Raw genomic sequence first — 7,500 nt, 5'->3', positions numbered from 1 at the left:
TGTCTGTGTGTACTGAGGTGCTGTCTCCTTACCCCCTGGTGTCTGTGTGTACTGAGGTGCTGTCTCCTTACTGAGGTGCTGTCTCCTTACCCCCTGTTCGTCCAGCTTCATCAGCTGCTCTGTGACTTTAGGTGTGTTGAGAGCCAGTCTGAGACAGTGGGCGTTCAGCTCTGGTACCAGGTAATCTAGCACCTCTTTGAGGGGTAGACCCCGCGCCAAGCCGTGCTTTGAGGTAGATGGCACCGCATCCTCCAGGATAGACCCACGCAGGGTGGTGAGCTAGAGGGAGGAAGAGGGGTATAGAAAGAGGAGGAAGAGAGAAGAGAACAGGACAGGAAGAGAAGAGGAGACAGATTCATTATTAGATCAGCCAGGAGATGATTGGGGCCTGTTCAGACCAAAACCGATCTTATCTAATATCGCTGCTTATTCCACTTAAAGTGCACTACTTATGGAAAAAGGTTGACACACAGACAGAGCAGATTTCTTCCAACGTCTTCCTCTCAACGGTTAACGCTTCACGGTCATCTGTGGTCAACAAAAACAACAACGAGCGAATGAGAGAGAGATAAACAGCGTGTGTGTGCGTGTGTGTGCGTGCGTGCGTGTGTGCGTGCGTGCGTGCGTGCGTGCGTGCGTGTGTGTGTGTGTGTGTGTGTGTGTGGCCTTGGCTTCTCCTCACTGTTCATTCGTTCACTTACAGTAGAGGCACTTAGGGCTAAAATTAACTTCCTGAGGGGAGAACACTATCTAAGGCCAAAGAAAACTTCAGTGGATGGACAGTATACATAATAGAATGACAGAGACTTTTATATATATATTTTTTTTATCATTATTATTTATTTAACCTTTATTTAACTAGGCAAGTCAGTTAAGAACAAATTCTTATTTACAATGACGGCCTAGGAACAGTGGGTTAACTGCCTTGTTCAGGGGGCAGAACGACAGATTTGTACCTTGTCAGCTCGGGGATTCGAACTTGCAACCTTTCGGTTACTAGTCCAACGCTCAGTAGACACACAGAGTCAAGTCCCCTGTGTGTGATTGTGTGTCACCGAGAGGTACTGTACAGTGTCATTGGGTGTTGAAAGACAGTGACATTTGCAGGATATTATTATGTATAATAAAATGTATTGTTGTTGTGTACTGTAGCTTAGTAAGACGTTCTGACTGAGACCTGTGGGCTAAAGGAACTAACAGGGATGAACTTCAGCTGGTTGAGAGAACCCACAACACCACTGGTCTTAACCATTATCCTGTGACGCTGTCTCACACACACACACACACACACACACACACACACACACACACACACACACACACACACACACACACACACACACACACACACACACCTTCCAATAGCAGTGAGCAGGGGCGTGGAGAGAATAGGAAAGGAGAAGAGGAGGCGAGATAAAGGAATCAGCTATTCGACCACCATTACAGTGTCTGTTTCTATGACTGTCACCTAACTGGGTTCTATAGCTGTAACCACCTATTACCGTAAACCGGTTCTATAGCTGTAACCACCTATTACCGTAAACCGGTTCTATAGCTGTAACCACCTATTACCGTAAACCGGTTCTATAGCTGTAACCACCTATTACAGGTTCTATTACTGTAAACAGGTTCTATAACTGTAAATTAGTTACACAACTGTAAGAGCATTGCTGACACTGACATTCAATATTTGAAATGACTGGTTATGCTACTGCAGGGTCTGAGGAACTGGAGAGAGTGAGGACGTTAGAGGGGAGGATGGCGGGAGGTAGAGGGGGAGGATGGCAGGAGGTAGAGGGGAGGATGGCGGGAGGTAGAGGGGAGGATGGAGGGAGGTAGAGGGGAGGATGGCGGGAGGTAGAGGGGAGGATGGAGGGAGGTAGAGGGGAGGATGGAGGGAGGTAGAGGGGAGGATGGAGGGAGGTAGAGGGGAGGATGGAGGGAGGTAGAGGGGAGGATGGCGGGAGGTAGAGGGGAGGATGGAGGGAGGTAGAGCGGAGGATGGCGGGAGGTAGAGGGGAGGATGGAGGGAGGTAGAGGGGAGGATGGAGGGAGGTAGAGGGGAGGTGGGAGGGAGGTAGAGGGGAGGATGGCGGGAGGTAGAGGGGAGGATGGCGGGAGGTAGAGGGGAGGATGGCGGGAGGTAGAGGGGAGGATGGCGGGAGGTAGAGGGGAGGATGGAGGGAGGTAGAGATGAGGATGGAGGGTGAGGTAGTCACCTGGAATGGAATTCAATTAACAGGTGTACCTTCAAAGTTAAAAGTTCATTTGTGGGATTGCATTCCTTCTTCAAGTGTTTGAGCCAATCCATGAGTTGTGTTGTGACAAGGTAGGGGTGGTATACAGAAGATAGCCATAAGAACAGCTCAAATAAGCAAAGAGAAATGACAGTCCATCATTACTTGAAGACATTGGGGCGGCAGGGTAGCCTAGTGGTTAGAGTGTTGGACTAGTCACCGGAAGGTTGCAAATACAAATCCCCGAGCTGCAGTTAACCCACTGTTCCTAGACCAGTTAACCCACTGTTCCTAGACCAGTTAACCCACTGTTCCTAGACCAGTTAACCCCACTGTTCCTAGACCAGTTAACCCACTGTTCCTAGACCAGTTAACCCACTGTTCCTAGACCAGTTAACCCACTGTTCCTAGACCAGTTAACCCACTGTTCCTAGACCAGTTAACCCACTGTTCCTAGACCAGTTAACCCACTGTTCCTAGACCAGTTAACCCACTGTTCCTAGACCAGTTAACCCACTGTTCCTAGGCCGTCATTGAAAATAAGAATTTCTTCTTAACTGACTTGCCTAGTTAAATAAAGAAAATTAAGGTCAGTCAATGGGGGAACATTTTAACAACTTTGAAAGTTTCTTCAAGTGCAGTCGCAAAAACCATAAAGCGCTATGATGAAATGATGAATGAAATGATGAAACTGGCTCTCATGAGGACCACTCTGCTGCAGAGGATAAATTCATTAGAGTTAACTGCATCTCAGATTGCAGCACAAATAAATGGAACAGACACATCTCAACATCAACTGTTCAGAGGAGACTACGTGAGTCAGGCTTTCATGGATGAATTGCTGCAAAGAACCCACCACTAAAGGACACCAATAAGAAGACAGCCAGGAAAACATGAGCAATGGAGACTAGACCGGTAGAAATCGGTCCTTTGGTCTGATGAGTCCAAATCTGAGATGTTTGGTTCCAACCGCCGTGTCCTTGTCAGATGCAGAGTAGGTGAATGGATGATCTCTGCACGTGTGGTTCCCACCGTGAAGCATGGAGGTGGTGGTGTTACGGTGTGGATTTTCATTTGCTGGTGACACTGTGATTAATTTACAATTCAAGGCACACTTAACCAGCATGGCTACCACAGCATTCTACAGCGATACGCCATCCCATCTGGTTTGCACTTAGCGGGACTATCATTTGTTTTTCAACAGGACAATGACCCAACACACCTCCAGGCTGTGTAAGGGCTATTTGACCAAGAAGGAGAGTGATGGAGTGCTGCATCAGATGACCTGGCCTCCACAATAACCCGACCTCAACCCAATTGAGATGGTTTGGGATGAGTTGGGCCGCAGAGTGAAGGAAAAGCAGCCAACAAGTGTTCAGCATATGTGAGAACTCCTTCAAGACTGTTGGAAAGGCATTCCTTATGAAGCTGGTTGAGAGAATGCCAAGAGTGTGAAAAGCTGTCATCAAGGCTAAGGGAGGCTACTTTGAAGAATCTAAAATATATTTTGATCTGTTTAACACTTTTGTGGTTACTACATGATTCCATTTGTAGAATACAATGTAGAATAAAGAAAAACCCTTGAATGAGTAGGTGTGTCCAAACTTTTGACTGGTACTGTATGTGTGATTTTTTTTTTGGGGGGTTTATGATGGCCTATTATCATGCAACCGGGTGAGTGGGGAACAAATACATTTTATTTGTGCTTTAAAATAGCTAATGGAGGACGATTTCACCGTGGTTCATTTTCCTGCCAGCCAGGTAGACTATACTCCTATACTCGTCATAAATAGAAACAATGTGCTTAATATTAGGAAAGTTGAGAAATAAATATAGGAGGCCTAGCCTATAGAAAGCTGATGAGATCCTCCTCTTTTTATTAGCGGCCATTAGCGGTTTTCTCACGCAAATGCAAAGCCTATAGAAATGTTGCACAGCTCATGGGCTCTCATGAAGTGTTTAATTAGACCTTTGATTACATTTGCATTGATGTCAGAGTGATTAGAGGGACAGTAGAGTGCTGAGTACCAGGCAGTTAAGCACGTTTGGTAGACTACTAATGACCATCAGCAGCATCAGAGCTTGGAGAAGCCTAATTACCGTGACTAAACGGTCACGTGGAACTTGACCGCCTTCATGACTCGTGACCGCCGGTGTGGCGGTAATACGGTCACCCTAACAGCCCTACTCCGGGCCGACGCTTGGCATTCTGCATGGTGATCTTAGGCTGCCCGGCCATTTCAAGAAGCTCCAGAAGAAGTTATTGCAAGGGGCGTGGCTGAAAGTTATTGCAAGGGGCGTGGCTGAATTAGCCGAATCCACTTATTTGAAGGGGTGTCCAAATAGTGTAATTCCATCTTGACATTATGGGGAATTGTGTGTAGGCCCGTGACACAACATCTACATTTAATCCATGTTTAATTCATGCTATAACAACAAAATGTGGAAAAAGTCAAGGGGTATGAATACTTTGAAGGCACTGTGTGTACATACAGGGAGGGGTAAATGTGACTAGGCAACAGGATAGATAATAAAATAGTGGCAGCAGCGTATGTGATGAGTCCAAAAAAAGTCAGTGCAAAGTGGGTCAATGCAAAAAGTTGGCAGGGAGCTCGGCCCCAGTGATGTCCTGGGCCATACGCACCACCCTCTGTAGCGCCTTGCGGCCGGCATACCAAGCGGTGATGCAGCCAGTCAGGATGCTCTCGATGGTGCAGCTGTAGAACTTTGAGGATCTGAGGGCCCATGTCAAATCTTTTCAGCCTCCTGAGGCGGAAGAGGGGCTCCCGAGTGGCGCAGTGGTCTAAGACACTGCATCTGGTTCGAATCCAGGCTGTATCGTAAATGTTAAATAAAAAAAAATAAAAAAATAAAAGAGGCCTTGTTGTCCTCACGACTGTTGTTGGTGTGTTCGGACCATGATAAATCCTTAGTGATGTGCACACCGAGAAACTTGAAGCTCTCGACCAGCTCCACTACAACCCCGTCTCAGTGGTTGTGGGCGTGGCTCTGCCCTCCGTTACCTGTAGTCCACAATCAACTCCTTTGTCTTGACGTTGAAGGAGAGGTTGTCTCATTGTAGTCAGTGATCAGGCCTACCACCATCGTGTCGGAGTCGTGATAAGCTTTGAGGGCACTATGGTGTTGAACGCTGAGCTGTAGTCAATGAATAGCATTCTCACATAGGTGTTCCTTTTGTCCAGGTGGGAAAGGGCAGTGTGGATCTGTTGGGGCGGTGAATTGGACTGTGTCCATGGTGTGTTGGATGATGGTGTTGATGTGAGCCATGACCAGCCTTTCAAAGCATTCCGTTGCTACAGATTTGAGTGCGATAGCCATTTAGACAGGTTACCTTGGCATTCTAGGGGAAAGGGACTATGGTGGTCTGCTTGAAACACGTAGGTATTACAAACGGTGTCAGGGGTTAGGTTGAAAAACGTCAGTGAAGACACTTGCCACATGCTCTGAGTAAACGTCCTGGTAATTCATCTGGCCCTGCGGCCTTGTGAATGTCGACCTGTTTAAAAGGTCTTGCTCACATCGGCTATGGAAAAGCTGGGATGAAGGGGGTTGTGGGAAATAAAGAGGAGGAGTGGGAAAGGCAGAAGGGGATCCGGGTTAGAAGAGTGGGAAAGAAGGGAAGAAGAGCCATATCTATCCAGGTTAGAAACTCCTATGCCATATATACAAGGGTTGGGGTCAATTAAAATTGAAAGCCAGTCAATTCAGGAAGTAAACTGAAATTCCAATACAATAATTGAAAAAAAGGGCGTCTCTTTTCAACAACTTTGAGAAGCTATTTGTGCGAAAAGGTTTTAAATTCTTAAATTCAAATCACTTCCTGATTTGACTAACTTCAATTCAAATGAACCCCAACCCTGATAGATAGATATCTATTTACCTCGCTGGTTCTGAAGATGACTCTGTAGTTGTACTGTTGTCCATGCTCCTTGTGTTCTTCTAGCTTCTCTCTCCTCAAACTCACTGCTACTGGACCCAGAGTGTCATCTACACCCAGGTAATTCCAATGCTCTGGACGAGAGAGCGAGAGAGAGAGAAAGAAGAGGGGACAAGGTGAAAGAGGGAGGAGAGAGAAAGTCAGATTTTTTTTCTCCAAGGCATACAGACATTCATATCTACTCTACCTTAGCAATGCATGAATAGAGATGCTATAATCTCACTTCTCGGGTAGAAGTAGTTCCTGTAGTAACAGTAGGCCCCCAGACCTCTCCTCTTCCTCCCAGATACACAGTTGAAGTCGAAAGTTTACATACACTTAGGTTGGAGTCATTAAGTTAAAACTCGTTTCTCAACCACTCCACAAATGTCTTGTTAACAAACTATAGTTCTGGCAAGTCGGTTAGGACATCTACTTTGTGCATGATATCAAGTAATTTTCCCAACAATTGTTTACAGACAGATTATTTCACTTATAATTCACTGTATCACAATTCCAGTGGGAAAATTCCAGAAAATTATGTCATAGCTTTAGAAGCTTCTGATAGGCTAATTGACATCATTTGAGTCAATTGGAGGTGTACCTGTGGATGTATTTCAAGGCCTACCTTCAAACTCAGTGCTTCTTTGCTTGACATCATGGGAAAATCAAAAGAAATCAGCCAAGACATCAGATAAAAATGGTAGACCTCCACAAGTCTGATTCATCCTTGGGAGCAATTTCCAAATGCCTGAAGGTACCACGTTTATCTGTACAAATAATAGTATGCAAGTATAAACACCATGGGACCACGCAGCCGCCATACCGCTCAGGAAGGAGACGCGTTGTGTCTCCTATAGATTAACGTACTTTGGTGCGAAAAGTGCAAATCAATCCCAGAACAACAGCAAAGGACCTTGTGAAGATGCTGGAGGAAACAGGTACAAAAATATCTATATCCACAGTAAAACGAGTCCTATATCGTGAAAGGCCGGACATCAAGGAAGAAGCCACTGCTCCAAAACTGCCATAAAAAAGCCAGACTACAGTTTGCAACTGCACATGGGGACAAAGATCATACTTTTTGGAGAAATGTCCTCTGGTCTGATGAAACAAAAATAGAACTGTTGGGCCATAATGACCATCGTTATGTTTGGAGGAAAAAGGTAAAAATTTGCAAGCCCAAGATCACCATCCCAACCGTGAAGCACGGGGGTGGCAACATCATGTTGTGGGGTGCTTTGCTGCAGGAGGGACTGGTGCACTTCACAAAATAGATGGCATCGTGAGGAGGGAAAATTACGTGGATATATTGAAGCAACATCT

General features: G+C 45.9%; 1 pseudogene; it reads right to left on the bottom strand.

The window, feature by feature from the left end:
* LOC118376513 (signal-induced proliferation-associated 1-like protein 1) overlaps positions 1 to 7,500 on the bottom strand; it is a 417,378-nt pseudogene that overhangs the window by 251,990 nt on the left and 157,888 nt on the right.

Source organism: Oncorhynchus keta, chromosome 19 (assembly GCF_023373465.1).
Source record: "Oncorhynchus keta strain PuntledgeMale-10-30-2019 chromosome 19, Oket_V2, whole genome shotgun sequence".
Taxonomy (NCBI): Eukaryota; Metazoa; Chordata; class Actinopteri; order Salmoniformes; family Salmonidae; genus Oncorhynchus; species Oncorhynchus keta.
This window is presented reverse-complemented; position numbering and strand designations above follow the sequence as displayed.